Source organism: Camelus dromedarius, chromosome 25, assembly GCF_036321535.1.
Source record: "Camelus dromedarius isolate mCamDro1 chromosome 25, mCamDro1.pat, whole genome shotgun sequence".
NCBI classification, from domain to species: domain Eukaryota; kingdom Metazoa; phylum Chordata; class Mammalia; order Artiodactyla; family Camelidae; genus Camelus; species Camelus dromedarius.
The window spans coordinates 27,868,830-27,893,867 of record NC_087460.1 but is presented as its reverse complement, the minus strand read 5'-3'; the positions used below and the strand labels follow the sequence as shown (position 1 = coordinate 27,893,867).

The following is a 25,038-nucleotide window of genomic DNA, read 5'->3' as shown; positions in this document are numbered from 1 at the left end:
AATTGACTGTCTTTTAATTGGTGTGTTTAGACCACTTAGATTTATCGTGGTTATTGATTAGTGCTTTTTCTGTTTGTTCTGTTTTTCATTTCTCTATTTTGTTTTACCTGACTTCCTGTGGATTACTTGAGCATGTTTTAGAACTTCATTTTGACTTATCTGTGGTGTTTTTGACTGCTTCTCTTTGTGTATCATTTCTTTTTTAATTGAAGTTGAGTCAGTTTACAATGTTGTGTCAGTTTCTGGTGTACAGCATAGTAGTTTAGTCATACAGATATATTATTTTCATTATAGGTTACTACAAGATATTGAATATAGTTCCCTGTGTTACACCTCTTTGTGTATCTTTTTAAGTGGTTACTGTAAATATTACATTATATACACATAACTTTTCTTAGTCTGCTTTTGTCAACACTTACCAGTTTGTTATAATAGTCTTGTATGTTTCCTCTTCACACACTGAGAAACACAAAGGCATTATAATTTTTGCTTCAAGTACCAAACAAAATTTAGCAAACACAGTTGGAGTAGGAAACTGTAACTGTCCATATTTGTACTCTTTTTATTGTTCTTCCTTCCTTCCTGATGTTCCAGGATTACTTCTTTTATAATTTCCTCCTTGTTTTATCCATTCTTTTAGAGTAGATATGTTGGTTAACAAATTCTGTTACTTTTGTTCATCTGAGTTTGACTTACTTTGCTATTAAAAAAAAATTATTGACACAACATTGTAAACTGTCTACACTTCAGTTAAAAATATATACTTAAAGTAAAAACATTTTCTTTTATTGAAGTACAGTCTATTTACAATGTTGTGTTACTTTCTGGTGTACCACAGAGTGATTCAACTTTATATATATAGGCCATTATGAGATACTGAATTTCCACGCTGTACAGGAGGACCTTGTTGCTTATCTATTTTATAGATAATAGTTAGTTGATTTGTTCTTCATTTTTGCTTAATACAGAATTCCAAGTGGGCAGTTCTCTGAACATTTGAAAAATACTTAACTTCCTTTTGGGCTCCCTGATTTCTGATGAGAAATTTGCTGGAGGCATTCAGAATTTTTTCTTTGGTCTTTAGTTTTAGGTATTTGACTATAATATGTCAGAGTGGATTTCTTTGTGTTAAGATCCTGTTTGGAGTTTGTTCAGTCTTAAATATTTAGGTTTGTTTATATTTATTTATTTATGCCAAATTTGGCAAAATTTTAGTCATCATTTCTTTGACTACTTTTCAAGCCCTACCTCTTTATCCTCTCTGGGATTCAGAATGTGTGAATGTCACATCCATTGATATTGAGCCCATATGTCCCTGAGGATCTGTTCATTTGTTTTTCAGTCTGTTATCTCTTTGTTTTTCAGATTGGGTAATTTCTATTGTCCTGTCTTCAAATTTAGTGATTTCTCTGTCCTTTTTTGCTGTTGAGCCCATGTATTGAGATTTTTATTTCAGGTATTATGTTTTTTGGTTCTAAATTTTCCATGTGGCCTTTTACCTTTGCTGTGACTTTGTGTTTCTTTCCTGACTTTTTGTTTGTTTGCTTTTCATTTGTTTCAGGTGTGTTTGTAGTTGCTCACTGAAGCATTCTGTGATGGCTTCTAATTTCTTGTTTGGTAATTGTTAACCTGTGTCATGCCAGGTAACATCTCTCGATCATCTTTTCTTATTTCAGTTGAGATATTCCTGGTTCTTGCTATGGTGAGAGAATTTTTGTTATTCAATGCTGGACATTTTGGGTATTATATTATGAGATTCCAGATCTTATTTAAATATTATGTTTTAGTAAGTCATTTCTGTTATTGCTTCAGCAGGGAGAAGGGGATAATGCCAGTTAGGAATTGAAGTTCAGATTTTACTCTCAGCCTTTGTTGACACTCATTTGGGGAGGAGCTCCATGTTACTGCTGATTGTGGACCAGAGTTTGGGCTTCCCCCCAAGGCCTCTGCAGGTACCATCTGGCTGGGATGGCAAGGGGTGCCCTGCTGTCATTGGTGGAATTCCTGATGTTCCACTTGGGCCTCCTGTCATAACCCCAACATGGAGGCAGTGTAGGGGAATGGAGGTCCTGTTTCCCCATGTGGTGTCTACACTGCAGGTGGGGGCTTGTTTTCCTGTAATGTTTGGCTGGAGTCAGGCAGTTACTGTGTAAGTTTTCTGTGTTTCCACTGCCCCTTCATCTCCTTTGGCTGGAGAAATCAGGCTTTCTGGGGACCTTTTTAGTTTGCTCCCTTCGGTGTTTCTGGGTTGTTGGCTTCCCTGGCACCTAGTGTGGGATACACTAGACAAAAAGAAAACTCAGGAAGTCACCACTGTGTACTTCCTCAGGTCCAGATCCATGGCCAGTCTGCCACATTCTCTTCACCTTTCAGCATTTCTTATGTTTCTTTCAAATATAAAGTCTAGGGAGTCTAGCCATACTTAGTGGGAGGAGCAGGGAAAAGTATGTTTATCCATCTTTCCAGAAGCAGAAGTCCAGATTTAATTAACTTTGAATGGGTAATACATTCATGTGACACACAACTTGAATGGTATAAAAAGAGGTTACAGTGAAATTAACTTTCTCCCACCCACTTCCCCTCTTAGATGGCAACAGTGCTTCTGGTTACTTGTGCTTCCTTCTGAGGTAACTTTACAGACACCAGCAGAGGTACACAGATGCATTGTTACCCAGGTGGTGGCATACTGCATACACCGTATCACATCCTGTTTTGTTTTTTTTTTCTCATAACTCTCCATTTTAGTGAATCTTCTGGATTCATACAAGAAGACTGCTTCACCATTTTTCATGGCCTCATGCTGTTTCAGTGCATGGAGATGCCATGTGTATGTAACCACTTGCACTATTTAGGTGTTTGTCCTGTTACCTGATATATTTATTTTCCCTTCCATCTTAGTGTCTTCTGCACATTTCTTGTGTTTTCTGTGTACACCTGAGTCAGGGTCCTGTGTAAGCTGAAGTGTGTTGGAGACAGCTGCTGGTGACTTAATTTCATTCTATGATAAGTCATATGTATACTCCATAAGTATTTGGAGATACTCATTACAGCTGCTCTCCTAGACTTGGTTCTTCATCAATTTCACAAGGGCTCTTTGGTCCACAGCTTGCTTTTCATAGGTGTCAACAAAAGCTTTGAGTATAAGCTCTATACACCCTTATTCACTTTCATGTGTTTAGGTGCTTCCACATAATAGTTAACAGAATTTATGTGCTTTGTTGTTGTTATTTCTAAGGGGCACTAAAACACAGGTCTACTATGATTTGGGGTCAGAGTACTTGTATCTACATTTTGGGAAAGATAAAATTTACTTTGTTATTATTTAAATTTTTGAGCACAGTAGTTTCATTCTCTCTAAATTAGCACTTTTTCTTTAGGGTGGTGATTTTTGCTTTTGAGTAGAAATATTGCCCACAAATTCTTGGTGGACTTGAGTAAAGTCATGAATTGAAGAACCTTTTTGCCTTTTTCTCATTATAGTCTTTCATGTTTACTTGGCAGTTTAATTCTAAGTCCATGCATAATTAAGTTTAATCTTGTACAGAGGATGGAGTCTGGAACTTGCACTGATAGACGACCTTGCATTGATAGACTGTGTGAGGATTTTTTTTTTTAATTTCAATTTTTTTATTTGATATTTCCAAATATATAAAACATCAAGATTCTTACACCAATTATCTCAAATGAGACCATACAAAGCAATTTTAAAGTGTATACAACAATCATTCCCCCCTTCAGTTTTGCTACTTTATACAACTATGTGATCGACAGAAAATTGAATGGCATGTGCCTAGTTGGAAAATTTCACCTGTTTACAAAAAAAAAAAAAAAGGAAGAAGAAGAAAACTCAAAATCAAACATGTAGGATACCTGCTACTTTGTGTCTGCAAGTCCATTTACAAATATTTTTTTAATTTAGGAGGCACATGGGACTGAAAATTTTAGCTGCCCAGTTTTATCCAACTGCCTCACAGAAAGCAGCACAAATGACAGTCTGAACACTCTGTAAACTTTGATGGACTGAGAGATTAGACACTATTTGTTATCTGTAGTAGGTTCAATTGTTGAGACTGCAAATGTAGGCTTTTTTCTCTTAACAGAAATAAATCTCCTCAGGGCCTTTCCTCTAGTTTTGATGGACTGAGTTTAAGAATAGTGAAGAACCCCTGATGTGAAATTTAAATTGTAACAACTCTGAAGTATTCTGATGCATTATGCAAAATTTTGCTAGTTGCATAGGCCAAAGACAGGTTGTTTGCTAAATGGCACTGAAGAAAATCCTGACCCAAGTGTCACTACTAAGTCCAAATGTTACTGACCAAAGAAAATTACACAGCAATATTTATAGGCTCACCTTTAAGAAATGGTTGACATTAATACTGTACATATTTTACATGTCAAATACATAGTCCAGGAGTTTATAAAAGAAATTCATGCATAATTACCTCTAAGAATATCAATGTACAAGATACCCAGTCCCCCCCCAGCACTTGTGACATTTCAGGTGGACACAGTGTTATGTACAAAAACAATCCAGTTTCTCTGCTCTGTTAAGTATATAATTTAAAGAAACTTCAGAGATTGCTGAGGAAAAAAACTTAGTTCATTGAAGATTGATACAAAGTGTCAATCTGTGGGATTTTAAAATATTTCCTTTTTTAAAAAAACACCCAGAAAACATAATGTCTGTACAAAGAAAAATATAAAAATTCTGGATGATCATGTCTGATCACACTACATAATTTAGAATGAAATGTCACTGGTTTAAAGTTTTTCTGTCTTACTCATTCTTTTGACAGCATTAATTTGGGGACTAATACTTGTATTTAGCTCAGCTGCTTTTATGGCACAAGAGCTCAGTTTCAAAATAGTGGCACTGATTTCCCTTATAACAGCACTATTTTTAGGAGCAATTATATTTTTAAAGGTTAACAATTTGTAGAACAAATGTCTAACTATGCTTATTCCTACCTTATACTCACCAGCTATGATGTTTACAGAAAGCTAACATCTACATAGAGAAGCATCTTTTACTTGCCCCATCTCATCTCTGACTTGATTGGGGAAGTACAGGCATTTCGGACTAGGTATTTGTGTGTTTTAGATGGGATTCTTGGATTTATGTGAATATAAAGATAAGACAAAATAATTCTTACTTCAGGTATGTTCCAATGCCCCAGTAGTTAGTTACATGATAAATAGTACCTACCTGCTCACCACCTATAAAATATGAGACATTCTAAGGCACCCTAAAAATCTAGGTCTGTAACAGCTGAACAAGAAGGTCATTTTACTCAATTGTGATTCAGTCACCACTGACTGGCATTTAAGGTGTTCACTGGTAACCAGCAAGTTTAACTGAATAGATGTCACTAAATTCAAACTGAAAATGTATTTTTAAAAGAGGCAATTTACATAGAGGGAAATATGGTTCTTGTTTGTTCTGTGTAAAGAGAGATTATGAATAAAGGGAACTGACAACTGAGTATCATAGTTCAAATTCCATGAATACAGGTTTTATGATAAGATATCTACTACATGCATTTTGCTTACAGTTAACTGCCTAAAAATCACCAGCTCCACAGAGTTAAACTTTGTGTTAAAGGACTATTGAGTTACAGGGGAATTGGCCATATCAGGTAGCTAGTGGCATAGTACCAGTTGTGAAAATTGAAATAAATGTGTTGACAAATGGATTAATTGAATATGTTAATGCTGTGAATGAGAAAACAATTCATGGGGATAATATACCCACAAGTAAGTTGATCTGACAAAAAGCACAGACTGACATCAAATGGATAAAAATTACTGGGAAAAAGTGAAAATGCCACCAAGATAACAAGGTGGGTGGGCTGGGTGGGAGAGCACATTAAAGGAACTTAAAAAATTTCACATGGCTTTGGCTTATTAAAATATTTTACACTATCTTTTTTGGTTTTTTAAAAAAAGAAGATTTGAAAGCACCTAAAAAACATGCAAATTGTTAAAAAAAAAATCCCACATGGCAAATTCAGACAGTTTGTAAACATCATTTGGATGTTTGCCAAAGAAAATAAAGAAGCCTCTGCCCATGAGATTGCACATGGTGGAAGAGGACCTTCCAACCCTGTCTATCTTATGCTAGATGGCAGCCCAGAGGTTCTCTGTGCAGCAGCTACAAACAAGGTGTTACTATCTGGAAGGGAAGGGACTGTGGAATTTCCACTGATTGGCCATCAACCCAGCTTTAATTTTTCCAGACATTCTGCATGTAAGGCTTATGACACTGGAGGACTTTGATGTTATCCTTTACTTTGAACCACTCTGTCTTCCTTCCTTTATTAACAGAATCTTCCCAGTCTTCTAATATTTCAGTGACAGTAAGGACATAGACATATGTCCTGTGCTTTCTGTCTTGGTTCTCAAATTTGCCCAGGAGTCTGCCTGAGTTTCCTTTGACTCCAGCCTCTTGGTAAACCTCCCTCACGGCAGCACCAGCAGGCTCCTCCTGGGGGTCCGGTCCTCCTCCTGGGCCAGTCCACTGGTCTGGGACCGATGGCTGCCCACCAGCAGCACCTCGTCCTCCTGCTCGCTCCAGAAGCACAGGGACGCTGCCCGCTTCTTGAAGCCCTCGCGGTCCTAGGTCCGTGGCCGGTGGGGCTTGGACCTCATCACAGAGGCGGGCTCTCGCTGCCTCCGCTCCTCCAGAGGCCGCCACCCCTCCAGGGAGTAGGGGCGAGGACGAGTAGGGACGCACGGCGGCGAGGCCGGTCAGTCCCGGAGCCGGCGGCCGCTCCAACACAGGGCGGGGCGCGAGCGCCAGTCCCTGCAGGCCGGGCGCCGCGGAGGGAGCGCGGCCTCCGCCCGGGCGTCTGCCGTTCTCCCCGGAGCCCGCCGCCCGCTCGCCCCGGCTCCCTCCCGCCGCTGCCGCACAGGGCATAGCCGGGCGCGAGGAGCGAGGTGCGAGGCGTGAGGAGACGGCTGCAGGAGCTCCCGCAGGCCCCGCAGCAGCTCCGCGGCCGCGCGAGGTGTTCTGAGGTCGGCTGCGGGGCCTCTGACCTGCTGAGTGTGCACAGGTGACTCTGTGCGGTGTCTGTCAGTGTGCCGTTCGTGGCGGGGTCTGTGTTCGGGGACGGGTGTGTTTGTGTCTGCAATTGCCACAGTTGGTTCCGGCCCTCCATCCCTCCCCAGCCCCATTCTCAGCCTCGTGGTCCTGACATGCCCACTGCTTCTGCCCTGGATGCTTTCTCTGGGCTCCGCCCCCAGCATTTCCACATCACGCCTGCTGTCTTAGTCCTGAAGAAATCCTGTCCTTTGGATTTGTGCCACCTTCTGTAAGTTGAAATCTTCTGGACTAAGTGCGGCAGTGAGTTGGAGTCAGAAGAGGAGGTGAGCAAAGTGATTTCTGTCCTGTACCTCTTTTTTTTTTCACCTTTTCAAGCTATTGCTTCAAGATGCGTTTCTGAGGACAAGGATTAAAATTCACTCCCTTAGCTTTGTTGCTATTCTTCATTTCTAATACATTGGGAACTACAAATAATCTACTTTTAAAAATAGTTGTATATGTTTACTCATTTGTTTTGGAATAAATTTGATGAAGATGAGTTTATGGGAAAGCAAAGTGTGACCAGGGATTAGGAATTTAAATGGAAAATTGAATCTTCATGAAGCTTTCCACATTTCACTAGATGTTAAATTCTACAGTGAAGTTTCATATGATTATTAACTATAAGTATATTCCTAAATATCATGGTTAAACTGTTATTAAAATAATGTACCATAAAGCCATTAATATTTTTACATAATACAGTTGTTTGATTATTGAATTTTTCTTTTTGTCATCTATTAGTCAGCAACCTCTCAGTTTTTTCTTTTAGTGGTTTTGTAACAAGAATAAAAATATATTTTAAATTTATGTGACAGAGTTTTATTAAAATGACTTGAAATTGTATGAGCATTTTTCAATTTACTTTCTTCTTTCACATTATATTTTTAATTTTGTCTCCTTCTACATTGTATTTTAAAATTTGGAACCGATTGATATGTGCTTTTCACTTCACTATCATGAGGGATGTTTTTTCAGATGAAACTGAAAAATTTAGTAATTCATCTTTTGTCAGTATTAAAAGCAGACCAGATAAGTTCCTTTGTGCAGCTCTAAAAATAATACCAGAACATAAGAAAGGTTTCTGTATTACTTTATGTGCTCTGTGATAGCATCTCTTCTGAGAGCACATTCAACTCCAAATAAGACCCTGACATTGAAAATTTACTTGTACATACACAGGGGCTATATTATGCTTCCTTGATCCTTGAAATGAGTATGGATGCTGACAGAAATCTTTGTGCTGTTCTCCCTAAGGTATTGCCATCAGAGAGTCAGCAAATGTGGTTGACCAAGCCCAGAGGAGGGTGCTAAGGGGAGTTGATGACCTGGACTTTTTCATAGGGGATGAAGCCATAGATAAACCCACATATGCCACAAAGGTAAACTCCCCAACGGGATTTTCGCTTCTGTAAGTGTATCACCAAGACCAGAGCAGTAGGATGAATAATACAAAATGGTAGATTTTATAGCAATTGTATTTGTGAGCTGTGTATTTTATTCTTGTGTTGGAAAAGAGGTTTTGTTGTTGTTGGTTTTGAATGGGATATTTTTCAAAATTGAAGTATAGTTGATTTACAGTGTTGTGCTAGTTGAACAAGGCATTTTTCATGTGGGGAATCAAGTGAATTTACAAAACCCAAAATGCAGGATTGACTCTGGGAATGCTGGGCTTCATGTGAGAGCAAGACCTGCTTCTGTGGAAAATTGCAGGTTGACTCATTAATCTGTCAGATGTAAAAGTGCTTGATTAATTAAAAAGAAGCACTAAAATTGTTTAACTAGGTATTTGTTCTAAAAACCTCCAAACTCCAAATGGAATGGTATGGCGGATTAGCTGTACTTTTCCATCTGTTACTCCACTGTTAAGATGATACTTTGTACTTAGAGATATGAAGTAGAATATAAACAATAATATAACTTATTATTTCTGGTAAAGTGCCTGTTATTTCTTTACATAAATTAACATTCACCCAGTGCAAAGGACCTGTTTTCTCTAATAACTCAGTCTCTTCTGGGCCAGTGCTTTTAAACTGTTGCTCTTACTGACATGGACTGAAGCTTGACATAGTTTGATTTCTCTTGCTGTAGTGGCCAATAAGACATGGTATAATTGAAGACTGAGATCTAATGGCGAGGTTCATGGAACAAGTGATTTTTAATTTTCCCTGAGCTGAACCAGAGTGCCATCACTTTTTGATGGTGAGTAACTGGGACTGAGAGAAGAGCCATGTGGATTGTGGGTTGCTTAGATTTGAAACCCAGGATATTCTTCCCTGGGGAGTTTTTAATTCTGACTAAAGCTCTTTGTATGAGTTGGAGTGCTTTTTGGGCAAATAACAAGAAGGCTCAACCAAAATGTCCAAAACCAAATAGGGCTTATTATCCCAGAAAACAGGATGCCAGAGTCAGGCCACTCAGGGCTGGTTACTTGAGCAGCTCAGAGATGGAGGTGAGAACCCAGCCTAATTCACCTGTTTGGCCTCTTGTGCTGGTTCCCCTCAGGCCCCAGGGTGGCTGCCCGAGATCCTGTACTGACTCTTGGTGTATTTACTTTCAGAGTTTTAGAATTAAGACTCCCTTCCTCAGAAACCTTCCTGGCAGATTTGCCCTGTCTGTCTGTGCCCAATGTGGGCCCTAGAGGGGAACAAAATTACTTCGGTACATTTTGATGAGTCAAGATTCTCTCCTGTTGCTGGTGAGGGGACCACGTCTCATTACCTGGCCCCAAGAGGTAAGCACCTAAACCGGCCTCCAGCAGCAAGGAATGAGGAGGCAGGAAGGGGTTTGGGTAGGAAACCACGTGTGTAGTTAGGTGTCCTCATGAAATAACTGGATGGCTCTGACTTTTGCTTCTTACAGCAGAGGGAGCTGAGTCAAGGTGCTGTTTTGCCAAGGTTTAAATCTCACTCTAACACTGAGCTGAGTTATGGGCCCTGATATTGTGGATGTAATTGACCTTGTTCAGGTGAAATAAAACAATACAGAGAAATGAAGAGAAGTATCTCTTGGTTGTGGAGTCTGTTTTCATTGTTCTATGTTCTTTTTAAGTTAAAATTAATTACATGTATAAAACACTTACTTTAAAGGGAGCAATTGCATGTAACATAAGCTGCATATTAAAACCTACATAATTTAGCTTTGGATTTTTTCCATGCTAGTGCATTGTCAAATGGTCCCTGATCCAATTATATAACTCTTTCTAATGTTAAATATGGAATATTCTTTGGAATTATCTGGCTTAAAATATATGAAGTACAAGGCTGTTAAAGTAGTTAGTGGAATCTATATATTTAGTGTCTATTAAATCAAGTCCTTGAAAGTGCTCTGATCTTTTTTTTTGGCTGTCTTCACAACTAGGAATTGCCACGTCCAAGTACTGTGTTTTACAGGCCACTGTGTATTTTCTCTCCTGTGTATCTACGATGGTTTATGTAAAATACATGGAGCCAGGAAACTGACAGTATGTCTGAGTGGCTTTGTCTTTACAGCCAAAACAAATTACACACTCCCACCTGTCATGATTGGCTTGTTCCCTTCTCTAGTACTTTACATAACTACATTGTGGTAGGACTCCAGGCATGGGCCTGGGGCCCAGCTGCCTGTCTCTGCCTGCCCCATCCTGCTCTGCTCAGAGGGAGTCAGAGTCTTAGGCCTGTGGAGCAAATGCAACCACCAGGACACAGCCCACAGGAAATTTTTCCTACCAGAAATTTTTCTGCTCTAGCTGGCATATACAGCGCAGTACAATAAAACCAATTGCTGGGAAGGAATTGGAGGTGTTTGGTATGAATATGGAAAGGCATAAGTCCTTTGCCAAAAATGAGTATCTGAAGTGAATGTTCAAAAATAATCAAGTTTATTACATTAAACACAAGAAAATATTGTGTTACCTGTATTTTACTTTGAAGTTATCAGGTGGGCTTGCTGCATGATGTGACAGACGAAGTTATGAGAAGTGTGGGTGTCTCTCAGGCTTATGTCCTTTGTCATCAGTTAATGGGATAATTAAAGCGGAGTGAAGCAGGTAAAGGGATTTGTGGCCACATCCAGAAATTCATTGAAGACATTTACTGAGCCACTACATCAGCTAATGGCTTCTTGGTGTAAAATAGTCTAAAAGTTTTAAATTAAAGTTGCCTCAGTAGCCTATGAAATTGTCCCTTCTGACTGCCATGACAGACGTCTGCACATCCATGGTGGGAATGAGCTCAGTACGGCTCATGATTTTCAAGAAGTTTCAGAGACGCAACTCATGTTGGTCTTGTGGACTGAGCAGAGAGCAAATGGGAACCACACTTCTTTCTCTAATACTGAGTTGCCCAGAGTTCAAAACAGAATCATATATTTTAAAGAACTGCAGTGCTCTGGAGGGGAAATTGAATTGTAACTGTAGAGGAGATTTGCAAACTTTTTTGAATATGAATCAGGGGAGGAAGAGCAAGCAGCAGTGCTGCCCAAGGATGCTGGGAACCAGGAGCTCTGCCATCCACCCGAAAGCAGGAAAGATGGGTGTCCCAGATCAGGGATGGAGAATCACCCTTCCTTCATCCTTTTGTTCCACTCAAGTAGCCTGTTAGCTGCCCACCCACATTGGCAAGGGCAGGTCTCCTTACTCAGTCTACTGCATGCTAAGTTCTACCAGAGACACCCTCTCAGACACACCCCAGAAAGAATGGTATGCCAGCTCTTGGGGTATCACTTAGCCAAGTCAAGCTGACACATGAAATTCACCATGACATGTGATTTGTCCTGGCTTACCACAGTAACTCCCTTCCTGGTTCATGATGGTGGCTCAGACCTGCTCTGTCCAGTACACTAGAACTGGCCAGTGTGGAACTGGACTTACTTGGCATTGCTGAGTCTGTTACTGCTGGCCCGTGTGCTTCCCATTTTCAGTATATTGTCATCTTGGTTTCTACTTGCCCTTCCTTGAGGATTTATGTTTTTAAAAATTTTTCTTTACTGCAGTTATGGAGAGGTTTGGGACTGGAGCAATATTAGTTGCATGTGTTCAGTTTGCTTTCTTTATCCAGAAATATGGATTGATTTTTATAGTACTGACTAATTATTCATTTTTGAATTAATACTTGATGATATTTTACCATTATTATGAATAAAAATGCTTATGTAACTTGCATTCATGTGAAGTTTTAATCATATGCTTCAGCATTTAAAAAATAAGAAAAAACTTGATATCTCCAATTTAGATCTTGTTATATATAAATAATGGTTTTTGGAAGGTTTTATTTAAATTAGTCATCTAAAGGAACAATTACTGGTGGTAAACAGGAGAAAAGGAGGATTGAGGAAAACATAGACTTATGATTATGGTTCTGAGAACCCAGAAGAATGTGCCTTTAATAATGCTGAATTTGATTCAGGAACCAGGAGAACCTAATTTTATTGTAAACTTTCTCTTAATGGAAGTGTAGATTTTAATGTAAATTCTTCACAGATAGTGAATTGCTTGGCAGCAAGTACTAAAGTGTAAAAATCAGTGATTTAAGAAAGTTAAAGTTTTTATTTTTCTTAAAGACATTTGTAGTAGGGAGGGCAGTGCTGGTATGTCAGCTTCCTGGTGTCATTAGGGAATCTATGTGCTCTAGTATATTTAGAATATGGCTTCCATTCTAAGATTGCCTTAGATCACAAGTTAGCTACTGCACCTCCAGTCATCACCTCCATATTTTAGGAAAGAAGGGGCTAAGAGCAGAAGTGGGCCTACTACATGAGTCTACCTTCAACCTTGTAAGGAGCTTTCTAAGAAGACACATCCAACAACCTTTGCTTTTTATTGGCCAGAATTTAGCCATCCCTGTCCATCAGGAAGTCTGGGAAATGCTGTTTTCTGGGCCTGTGATTTATCAGTGGTATGTCATTAAGGCAGAAGGCAGAATAGATACTGGATACAGAAATTGCAGTGCCTGCCATAATGATGTGACTACAGGTATGAAAACAGTGGCAGAACAAGAATTCAGCTGTCTTCACAACTGTGGTTGGATATGGAAAGTGTTGTCCACATTACAGAGCCAACAGGCTAGGGAAAATCCACACCAGGATGTGCTGCAGCTTCTGCCCTGGGCTGATGTCTTTTTTCTGTTAGCTTCTCTGCCTGTGGAGAAATAAACCAGGAAGTTGTACTGGGAGTTTCTGTGGCCTTCATACACAGGCTGTAATCCAGGGTTTCACAACTCTTGTAAAGTTTTGTTTTTTTTTTTCTTATTATAGAACTATAAGAGTGATTTAGAAAATTTGGAAGATGCTCGTGGGACTTTTCACACTCCTGTCCCATTAACATAAATATTAACATTTAGTATAGCTACATTTAATCTTTTCACTCATGTTTTTATATGATTTTGAATTCAATATTGTGTCCTCCATCCCTCTCCCCCCATTTTCTTGTGTGGTTTTCATAATCCTCATTTAAATGGCCATACAATCATGTATTCAGTGGATGTTTCCTATCTGTTTAGCAGCCCAACTATTTTTAGATGTTTACTTTTGTTTCCAATTTCTTGGTTTTGTAAGAAATAATATAAAGTAATCTTTGCACAGTTTTTTTCTGTATTTAGAGCATTTTTATATTAAGAATTTAAAAATTATATATATATATATATATCATTTGGGGGTCCAGATGTGTTAATAATTTTGAATCTCTGATATACCATTTCACACTGAAATCTTCAATCTACAAGAAGCCACATTATTTGAACTCTTAGGATTGATTAATATCATTTTTGATTATTTGACTTTTTAATTTGCATTTTGAATAACTTTGACTTTAAACTTTTTTTCATGTATTTATTAGTTGTATTTTCTCCTTTGTGAATTGCCTATTCATGTCCTGGGTTTTGTATATATCAGTGTTTTATTGCTTTTATTGTTGCTATGATTTCTTTGAACTTTTTTTTACTTAAATTTTTCTTTTGTGATAAAATGTACATACCATAAAATATACCATTTTAACCATTTCTGAATGTACACTTTGGTGAGTTGAGTACATTGACATTGTTGTGCAGCCATCACCAACATCCATCTCAGGATCTTCTTCATCTTCCAAACTGAAACTGTCCCCATTAAAGAATAACTCTCTTTCCCCCTCTCCCGGCCCTAGCCCCCACCATAACCCCTCTGTCTTTATGACTGTAACTATTCTGGGTCCTCATATAAGTGGAATCATCCAGTATTAGTCCTTTCATGACTGGCTTATTTCACTTGGTATAAGGCCTTCAGAGTTCAGCCACATTGTAGCACAAGTCAGAATTTCCTTCCTTTTTTAAGGCTGAATAATATTCTGTTGTATGTATGACCACAATCTGTTTATGGTGTGAACTCTTTCATATAACAAATAAGAAGTTTTTGTCATAAGCAGATACTTTTTTCTCACTTGATTTTTTTGTAGGTTATATTTTTGAACATCTGTAATTGTAAATTTTTATGTAAGTAAACCTATTTTCCTTTGATGTTTATATATATTTTTCAATCATCTGGGATTTATTTGGAACATCACTTGACACTGAATTTAAACCCAGGGAGAATCCAGAGCCAGGGTTAATCTACTTCTTGTTGGATTGTCTTCTATAGTCTCACTTTTGTTTTAAACCAGGCAGGCAGGAAATATTCCCTGACTATGCTCCCACTTTGCATACCTTTCTAGCCTTCCTCTCTTCATCCTAATCCCCCCTCTAATAAGTTTAAATGTTATGTTTATAAAGTTAACTTATTAAGATGCTTGGATTCCTCTTCAAGGTAAGAGATGACTGTAGGTCTCTGGAGTTAATACATGCAATTTCTTCTGGTCTAAGATATATTGTTGATATTACAGTTGATTGTTGATATATTCAGCACTTGCTAAGTGCCCAGCCCTCTCCCCTCCAAGTATTTGCATGAATTCACTCACTTATTTAATCCCACAGACAATTGTGAGGTAGATAGTTATTAGGCCTATTTTTCAGGTTGATATGAGGTGCCAAAAGGAGACATATTGTAACCTAAATATTGGAATCTGTAGCTATTCTTCATGTGCTTTAAATGAAAGAAAACTAAAAAAAAAAAAATCTGAATAGTATTCACTAACACAGTGCTAAATGTGTACTGGGAACTTTAAGGTATTAACTAATTTGATCTCAGCCCCTTGAGGTAGGCACATTAAAATAAGTAGTGTGTTATTGAGTGACTTTTAGATCTTTTACTTACAATCTACTTTTGATGACTTTATTACTTCTTGTCTATGTCTTAAGATTGCTTTCTCTCTCCCATGCAGGGAGTGTATTGATTCTAATTCGAGTAATTGAAACTTACTTGGGGCATGATGTTTGAGCTTTGTATAAGACAGGGGTATAAACAAAAGCCCCCAGCTAGTTGATAACCAGATTTGATTATTTGCTTGAAGAGATAGCATACACACAGCACAGAATTCAAAGGATGCAGAAGGATTTCCAGTGCAAGAGTGTCTCCTTCCCACCTCTGTGTTGCCTTCCATATCCCCTTCCTGGAGGAAACCACCTTTACTGGTGCTTAACCAGCAATAATTTTGTGCAGGCACATGGATTATACATAAACTTGTTTCACAAAATGGTAACAAATTACACATACTATTGTATATTTTGATTTTTACTTTAAACATTTTAGAAATTATAATTTAAAATATATGAAATTTACCCCCTTAACACATTTTTAAATGTATCACTTGGTAATGTTACCCACATTCACATTGTGGTGTAACAGGCCTCTAGAACTTTTCCATCTTGCAAGATTGAAACTTCGTGCCCATAAACAGCTCCTCATTTCTTTCCCTCATACATCTTGTTTTTTTAAAAAATGTTGTAGGTACAGAAGTGTATTTAAGAATGTGCATGTATGGAGAGACCTCTTTTCATGTGGCAAGTTTATAGTAGAGATTGTTTCATATCTGCAGACACACTGCCCATCCTTTTTAATTGCTGCAAAATGTTGCATTTTATGGATGTGGCCTAATCTGTGTAATCAGTTCCTAGTGATGTGCAGTTATGCTGTTTCTGATCTTGGAAGCTGTGTTGAATGTGAACCTCTCTGAGGCACCTTATTTTAGATGTCCCTTGGCTGGACAGTGGGATTTGATTTTGTCTCATAGTCTTAGCCCAGAGACTTTCTCTTCAGTAGGTGAGTTTCTCACTGGTACACACTGATGATTTTAGTAATAATAATGCACTTTCACTGAGTACATTCCCCATGCCAGGTGCTGCCATGAGCACTTTGTTTAGACTCCTGTGAGGTCAGTACTAATTATGTGTGGAGAGAGGAAATCACTTTCCAAGCTTGGTAAAATTGAAGGTGGGGTGTGGCTGGGCTGACTGGACTTGGAGCTCTCCCATTGACCGTGCTGAAATGGCCTGGGCTGTGTGGCAGGTGTCTGTGGACCCAGCTGCTTTACTGGGCGCTGTGCTTTTTGGTTTTAACGTGTTTTATTTATGTATGGATATTTTAAAACCCAGGCTTGGTTTTCTCTTTGGTTTCTATTGGGTGCATATTCGTTCTGATAATTGGTATCTTTTAAAACATATTTTAACATAACTGTACTTTTGTATAATATATTTACCTGTATTTGTTTAGGGATGATTGCTTCCTACTGTGTTTAGTGACCAAGTTGGTACATTTCCACATTTCTTACCTCCTCATCCTTTCTTCTATCACCTGCTTTTGATTGTTTATGTTAGTGAACTTACTCTGATATTTATGTTTATAACTTTATGTTTACTGATGTCTCTGCTGCTCTACCAATAAAACAATATCTTTTGATTTCATGACACAAGGGTATCAGTGTCTTTATATTTTTCTCCTTTCCATCTGTGCCTGCCAACTTGATACTATTTCTGCTGTTTTAATTTATAATATTTACCTTCTGTTAGCTATAGCTATAGATTCTCCTAGAAAAGAAAAGTATTTATCCCTACATCTTAAATGGACTACTTGCTCACTGTAAGTCTTTGGCTGTACTTTAGGCATTCTTATTATTTGGCTAAAGCTTATTGTCTGATGGTTAATTCATGAAGGGTTCATAGAAACCAAATTCTCTCAAGTTGTTGTATGTTTAAAGGCATTTTGTTTTTGCAACAGTCTTGATTGGCATGTGGCCAGGTGTAGAATTCTGGGGTCGTATTTTCCTGCTGGAAGAGTCTGTAAGTGTGGCCCTGTGTGTCCCAGTGTCCTACATGTAGCTGTGCCAATGGCTGAGACAGGCTGCCTATTTCCTGCTTTAAGAATATGTTGCTCTGCTCAATAAGCCTAACAAAACATCACAGGCTGAGTGGCTTCAATAACAGACATTTGTTTTCTCACAGTTCTGGGGGCTTTAGGTCTGAGATCAAGGTGCCATCATGGTTGATTTATGGTGATATCTCCCTTCCTGGCTTGCAGATGGTCTCCTTCTCATCGGGTCATTGTGTGGCTCTTCCTCTGTGTGTGAGTGAGAGAGAGCTCTCTGGTGCCTCTGCCTTTTCCTGCAGAGATGTTAGTGCTGTCCTGTGACCTCACTGACCCTGGATTACCCCCCAAGGGGCTTCATCTCCAAACACAGTCACCTGAGGGTTGCAGCTTCAGCATAAGAGTTTTGGGACACACAGCCCAGTATATAACAAAGGTTAATGTGGATTTATTTATTTATTTTTTTGTCAAAAAGCCCAGATATTTTTTTCTTTCTTTTTTTTTTTTTCTTTACAGCTTAAATATGTGATGTAAATCCATATTTATTGACATGGACAAATGTTCACAACATATTGCTGAATGACAAAAAGCAGGTTTATTAATTTTTATCTTTCTGTAATCCTGTTAATTTCCTATAAGATAAGTTATTATTTTAAATAGACATTTCAAAAAATTCAGATATCTATGTCATGATTTTCATCTGCTTTATTTTTATATTTTCCTGGATACATGTTTTTTATCTTCCATTTATTTTTCCTATTTTCTCCCTCCCATCTCTTTTTCTATGAGTGTTTTTATATGGTGTTTGGCTGATCTTTTTGTGTTCTTTCCTCATCTTTGAGTGAGGGGAGCTCTTCCTGAACTGGCTGTGTGTGCGAGTTTAGGCTGGGTGGCGGGCAGCATCTGGGTGAAACAGCTTCTGCCCTGGGCTTGTCTTTCTCACAGCTGATGGTGGAGGTGTTCAATCCCACCTTTCTGCCTGTGGTCTGAGGGCAGGGGCCTGGGGAGCAAGGGTCCTGCAGCTGTGCAGCTCAGACTGCTCTGGTTCCAAGCAAGGGCTCTCTGCTTTTGCTCTTCTCTGGAGAACTGGCTATTGCCTGGTGTCTGGAGTCACTGGTCTTCACTTTCCATGTCCTCACTCATCTGGTCTCGATGGGGTTGTTATTGCCCTTGGCAGCTCAATGCACATCTCTTCAGATTCACGGTGTTTGGGTGTTCTGTTATCCGAGGTGGAGTTTCCTTTTCTGTAACTTGTTCTTGTTTTGGGGGGGATTAGTAAGAGCAGAAGTGTTTAGAGAGGCTTTGCTCTCTCAAAGATTATAAACCCCACAGCCAAAATATCTTTAATCAATCACTCTAGGTGTACACTGTCTGTCAAATTAGGGAGTTGTACAGCATCTTAATGAACATGCTTTTAGATTAACTTTTTGTGGTTCTGATGTAATTACATGAAATTTGGGTGAACACTAAATATAGTGAATGTTTTCTTACAGACAGAACCTCCCCTGAATACACCAGAAAATAGAGAATATCTTGCAGAAATTATGTTTGAATTATATAATGTACTAGGACTCTACATTTCAGTTCAGGTAAGGACAAGTGACTTTCATGATTCCCAAGTGACCTTAGTTGTCTAATGTGGAAGAAATGTTGATTCTAGAGGCCTCGGTAAGATTGTGTTGTGTGGTTTCCTTTCCCATTCACTCAAGTGCACACGAACACGTCCCATTCAGGTCCAAACTCAAACACTGTACAGAGTAAGTTCTGTGATTTTTGTTTTTACTGCTGGTGTAATTTGTCCAGCTTATGTCTGTTTGCATGCATTCAAATCTAAGGTATCATCAGGGAGACAAGATAAAGATGTAGGTGTGGTTCTTTGGCTTCTTTTACTTCTGAACATAAAAAAGAAAACATACCATAGAATCTGTTTTTTAAAAAAAAGAAAAGAAAACAAATGCCTTTCAAGGGTTGCCCCTTGTGGATCTGAGCTCCTGTGGTTCCATGAGTTTGCAGAACTTCCCCTGGAGCTGCTTGGTTTTTTTGGGGGGGGGTTGTTGGTTTTAGGTGTAATGTATCTGTCACTCTATATAAGGGAATTGACTGAAATTTGGGGGAATAAATGATAAAATTGTTTCCAAAATGTTTCCTGCATTTTCTATTTCCTTAATGTAGGAAAAAAGAGGAGGAGTTGCATAGATGATTAACTTGGAAAATTCCACATGCTGTGTCCACTGTGTGCTGATTCTCAGTACACAGCAGCATTGTAAAGGCTTTGAGAATGCCTGCATTAGAGAACTGTGTTTACTCCACCACTTCCAAATTTAACCAGAAATATTTCCTCTCCCCTAAGCTGTTTCTGTTCCATGGACTAGGAGACACTTTAGGAAACACTGGACCAGTGGTTCTCAAAGTGGTCTGTGCAGCAAGGTCTCCTCAAAAGGGTTTTTCAAAGTACACATTCTCAGAATTTATATCAGACCATGGGTTTCCAGCCTCAGCACTTTGGATCAGACAGTCATTGGGGGAGAGGTGGGTACTGAGCTGTGTGTTATGGGATGTCTAGCAGCATCTCTGGTTTTGACCCACCAGGGGAAGCACCACCACCAGCTTCCTCTCCCCCAAATGTGACAGCAAGAAATGGTACCATATGTTGCCAGGTGCTCCTTGGGGGCAAAATTGCCCCTGGTTGAGAACCACCATCCTGGTCCTGCCAGATGAGAGTTTCTGGGTGACAGGCCCAGTACTTTGTCTTTCTAAAGTCTCCACAAGTAGTCTTATTGCAACCCATCTGTGGACCCACACTGGAAACCAGAGAATTAGAAATTAAAACCTCCTGATTCCACAATAAAATTCCTTTCTCACTGGCTTTTCTTTGCAAAGCATTGATTTATCTTACTGAGAAGTTGATTCCTCCAGATTGAGTGCACCAAATTTACATGTTAGTTGTCCACTTTAGAATTCGGATTTGGGAGGAAGATTGAAGGTAGGGAAGGGAAAGTTCATTCAGACTCAGTAAGAAAGAAAGGGCTTATTGCTCAAACCTGAGGACAGGCTGGTGGAACACTTGAGAAAGTCCCCATGCTGATGGTCTCTGTGGCTTTTGTGCAGGCAGGCCTGGCCTTAGGTGTGTACTGGACATCATGACAAGTTGGTGAATACACATTAACAGGAATCATCATTGACAGTAGGGACGGGGTCACTCATGCTATCCCAGTGGTCAACAGGGCACCCAGTTCTGCTCTTTCTGTGGGCCTAACCTGATTTGAGGTGAAGGAAGCAGTGAAAGGAAAAAACCTTTCTGTTAATTAAAGCACCACTTTTGAAGACATACCTGTATTTAGCAAAGGTAACAAGAGTCTTTAAACCCAGATATGTGAGAAAGTGGAAGATGCCCAGTGTCTTTGGCACTGGCAGTTGGAAATTTGTGGTAGCAGTTATTGCAGTCAGGTGCAGTCTGATGTCCCCGAGCTCTGCTTGGCCCTGGTGTCACTTTGCCAGGAGGGTCTTCCTGGCTTTCATTCTGAACTGTTATCTGGATATCAGTGGGTGTGTTGCATGGCCATTTGGAGGGTGAATCTGTGTTCTGTGACAAGATCGGGCTGGAGAGGATTGCTTCTTGTTTTTTAAAAATTATTTAAGAGCCAAGAAGGAGAGATTGTTCACCTTGACTTGCAGGATGCTTTGCAATGTCACTTTACGGTCCTAACTTTCAAAATATTACAGAAGTGATTCCTAATTCAGGCTTCAAGAGACTATATATATTTGTCCAATGGACTAGTTAAATGAATTATTTAAAGTTTGTTTTTTGTTTGTTTGTTTTTTTGAAAATTAATTGAAGCCATCTGGAGGCAGTTACAGTGTGAAGTCAGACCTGCCGTTCCTCCAACAGGTCCCTTCTTGGAGGCAACCCCTGATACTGATGTTTGTTATTTTGTGTATTACAAGTATCTTTTGAGTGAATATAGGTTTATGTGTGTATGTGTTAAGCTCCTTTTAAAAATGCAATAAATAAATCACTATGCTATACACTGGAAACTAACACAACTTTGTAAATCAACTAAGACTTAAATTTAAAAATGTAAACTAGGGTTTTTAAAAACAATTCATTTACTTCAATTAAAAAATAATCACTGTTTTATTTCAGGACGTTGCAGGGATGATGTACTAATATGATGGTGCTTTAATTCCTCAAAGTTCAGAAATCACTGCAGGGGGAGGCTGACATGTCTGCGGTCAGGAGGAAAAAACTAAATCCTTCCCCTCTGTCCTCACACCCTGCCAGTGTTCCCTTTGCCCTGGGGTGAGGAGAGGCAGGAAGCCTGCAGAGCGTGCTCTGTGCTCACAGCCCCTTCAGCCAGTCTCAGAAAACTTCCCCCTCGTGGGTGTGAGGTGTGTTGGTGCCACCTGCTGTGTGGTCCTACCTGGCTCCTCTCTGAGGTCATATCCTCAGAGGTCAGTGCAGGCCAAGGTCAGGGCCAGTGCCTGTGGGCCTGCTTCCTGTCCTCCCCTGTGCATCTAAAACAAGTTTCACACTGCACGCAGGCCTACAGAGAAAGTTGTTGTTCAAATTTTTCTCTGTTTCTTAGTGCAGTTTTTTCCCCCAATTATAAAAATTATTTATTGTACGAAATTTAGATAAAATGGAGAAATGTAAAGAAGAAAATAGAGTGACCCACAAACCTGCCCAGAGGACTGTGCCACACTTTTTTGGTATAGCCTTCTGAGCTATTTTTCTTAGACACATGATCATATTTTAAACACAATTGGGATACCCTCCATCTGATTTAATGTTCTAATTGTACAATGTGCTCCTGAAGTTGTGTTTTGCATATTGATTTATCCCTGATGTGTTTTTATGGTTAAATACTCTGTGGAAAAATATTTAGTAACAACCTAACAGCCCATCATGTGGGTATAGCACAATTCACTTACTTGTTTTCCTATTGTTGGCTGTGGGTTATTTTAATATATTTAATCTGTGATGAAGCTGATACTTACTTAATATGGATTGAATTAATTTTAGAAAAATTTATATGTAATGTATTGAGTATAGAAATCATGAATAGTTTCTGTTTGTGAGAGCTACTGTTCTTATGAATTTAAGTTTTTGATTTTAATAATATGTACATATCTTTTATCTTGATCTTAAATATTTTACAATTGGCTTGGACACCTGAGAAAGGCTACACACTCTCTCACTTCTAGAAGTTGGGCACCTCAGAAGGCATAAGAGGAATTCAGTCACCTGTTCTTGCAACTTCACTGGTAACTGTCTGTGCTTGTACTCGGTGGAACTGATACATCTGTCAGATGGATGAGGATTTGCTCCAGCCTTCTGTCTCCATGAGTGTGTGACAAGCAGCCAGTGCCATCAGGGAGCTCAGAGTGCCTCCTCTACCTGGTGCAGTTGGGGACATTGTCCACTCTGCCCAGCTGCTCCCACCAGCATGAGCTGGATCTTCCCAACCTGTGGCCTGAATGTTGAGTGGCACCCTGGTGGGCTGGTGAGGCCCTGGGGTCACACAGCAGCTCCTGGCCCTGTCCTGCTGGTGATGGCTGACAGCCTGGTCACTGGCCCGGGAGGGCAGCTGGGTGAGCAGATCCAAACTCCCCCCAGCATGGATCTCACATAGCATAGGGTTGAGGGGAACCTGCCAGACTGTTCCTTCCTACCAAGTGCAGCTCTTACTAGAGTGAGCAGATCGGTTATTGAGTCCTTAATGCATGCCTAAACCATGCTGTGTGCTTGACCCACTGCCTGTCACTAGGTCCCTTCTGTGCACCCACTCTCCTCATATGATGGGTGAAGGTGCCAAGACTGAAACATATGTGTTAACAGGTGTGGCCATGGTTACTCTGCCCACAGATATGGAACCAGGATCTGAGTCCAGGTTGTTACACTCTAAGTCCTGCATGCTAACCAGATTGTTGACTTTTAAATGCAAGCCAATTTGTAGTTGGTTTAAAAATTAATAGTTAAACGGCAAAAATGTATGTGACAATGAATATATATATGTTCATGTATAACTGAAAAAATTGTGTTCTACACTGGAATTTGACACAACATTGTAAAATGCCTATAAATCAATAAAAAATATTTATAAAATTAATAGTTAAAACTTTTTCCTTTTTGTTAGAGGAACAAAATAAAATGATCCATTGTTCAGACAGACAGCAGCATTTTGGAAATTAACTACCTTCTGTGGTTTTCTCTTCACATTCCTATTGGAAAGGCCACTTTGGTTGCTTACAGATCATCTCAGGTTCTCCTAATGGAATTGCATGCATGGTCATTTTATCCCCCATCCCCCAGTCCTGAGCTTTGCACAGAGTGGGGATTCAGTAAATGCTTGCATTGCCAGGGCAGGTGGGGGCAGGAGTCTAACTTAGAGTCCAGGGAGGGCTTCCCTCCTGAGGTTACTCACATGGTGTTGCCTCTCTGTCTCTGGAAGGTTAGGTAATTGGAAGCTGCATCAAACATATCCCTATTGCAGGTAGAGATATTATGTATTTCATTCAACAGCTGCCAAGGGACAGGGAGGTGGGAATCCCTCCTGAGCAACCACTGGAGACTACAAAGGCCATTAATGTAAAAAAAGATGGGAAATGGGCCAGTTTGGGGGTGAGAGAGAAATGGTGTTTGCACATTTCCCCTTGTGGCTGCCACCCCTGGTCCCATCATGTCTTCCCTCCCCTCCCCATGAATGTGGGTATCCATCTGCTTACCACTTGAATTAAGGGGCTGAAAGCTCAGCCTCTTCTCTGAACATGGATGCTTGTGGAGGTTCCAGCTGTAAATGAGAGCAGCTTGATAACTGGTATTGAGCATCCTGTGTAGTACGATGTCATATAATTGGAGCCTGATTAGACAGAACCTTCAATTAGCCAATGTGTCTTGCACCTCTCCCTCCAGGCTTCATTTCCCAAGTAAGGAGCAGACAGCAGCAGCAGTGACTGTGAGGAATCCTGTGCAGTCAGCCAGAATTCAAACTCATTTCCAGCTCTTGCTATGTTTGGTTCTGTACCCTGAGAATTACCATTCAGAGGGATGCTGTTCGAGGGTAAATCATTGAACAGAGTCCACCTGTGCTTTCTAGACTCCGTTACCATGCTGGAGGAGTTACAGGATGCTCTAAAATTAAATCAGTAAGATTCGGAGGAAAATGGCTCATTGGTCCTTATTTAAAATGCCCACTTGTCTGATCCATCAGTTTGGTCTTTGTGTCACTCTGTAGGTAGCAGTTGACAGACCCCTTTTGAAACAATTTTCTTTTCAGGTTGCAAAATCAGGACAAATTACTGTTTCATTTTTGTTTTGTTTTAGTCAAAATGAAGAGATTCTTAGTAATACAAGGATAATTATTATATAAAGAGCTAAGATTTTGTTTTTGGAGAAGAATTTAAGCATGGAGGTGACATGTGACATTGAACACACAGTTTCTGAGCTGCAGGGGAGTTTAAGGGAGGTTAGCCTCCCCCCTTTGCACCCAGTAACAGGCTTGTTGAAGGAAATGTAGTGTCTGGGGGGAGTCCTACATTTTGCACGACACTCGGTGGATGCAGAGGAATTTTTAGGACAGGGTGCACTGGTGTGGGACAGGGCTACTGTGAGTAGGGTGGCCAAGTGACTGGGTGTGCCCAGGACTAGAGTTTCCTGGGCTGGGGCACCTCAGAGCTTGGGTGTGTGGTCCTGGGCAGCCCATGGGAGTCAATACTTTCCCTCTGGGGGAAGGTTTACAAAAGTAGCATAAAACTTTCTTTTCATGTTA

The 25,038-nt window shown here is 39.7% G+C and overlaps 1 long non-coding RNA gene and 1 pseudogene across 2 annotated transcripts in view; one reads left to right on the top strand and one right to left on the bottom strand.

Annotated features, from left to right (window-relative positions):
- Positions 1-6,077: 6,077 nt before the first annotated feature.
- Positions 6,078-6,694, bottom strand: LOC135319333 (diphosphoinositol polyphosphate phosphohydrolase 2-like; annotated as a pseudogene).
- Positions 6,695-6,718: 24 nt separating this feature from the next.
- LOC135319334 (uncharacterized) overlaps positions 6,719-25,038 on the top strand; it is a 44,619-nt gene continuing 26,299 nt past the window's right edge. The window contains exons 1-5 of one of the 2 annotated variants that reach the window (XR_010377859.1): positions 6,719-7,368; positions 8,342-8,466; positions 9,176-9,286; positions 9,645-9,818; positions 18,763-18,858. This is a non-coding gene — a long non-coding RNA (uncharacterized LOC135319334). Of the gene's footprint in view, positions 7,369-8,341; positions 8,467-9,175; positions 9,287-9,644; positions 9,819-18,762; positions 18,859-22,451; positions 23,340-25,038 lie in introns of those variants that run through there. The other variant, XR_010377858.1, reaches the window with a different exon arrangement.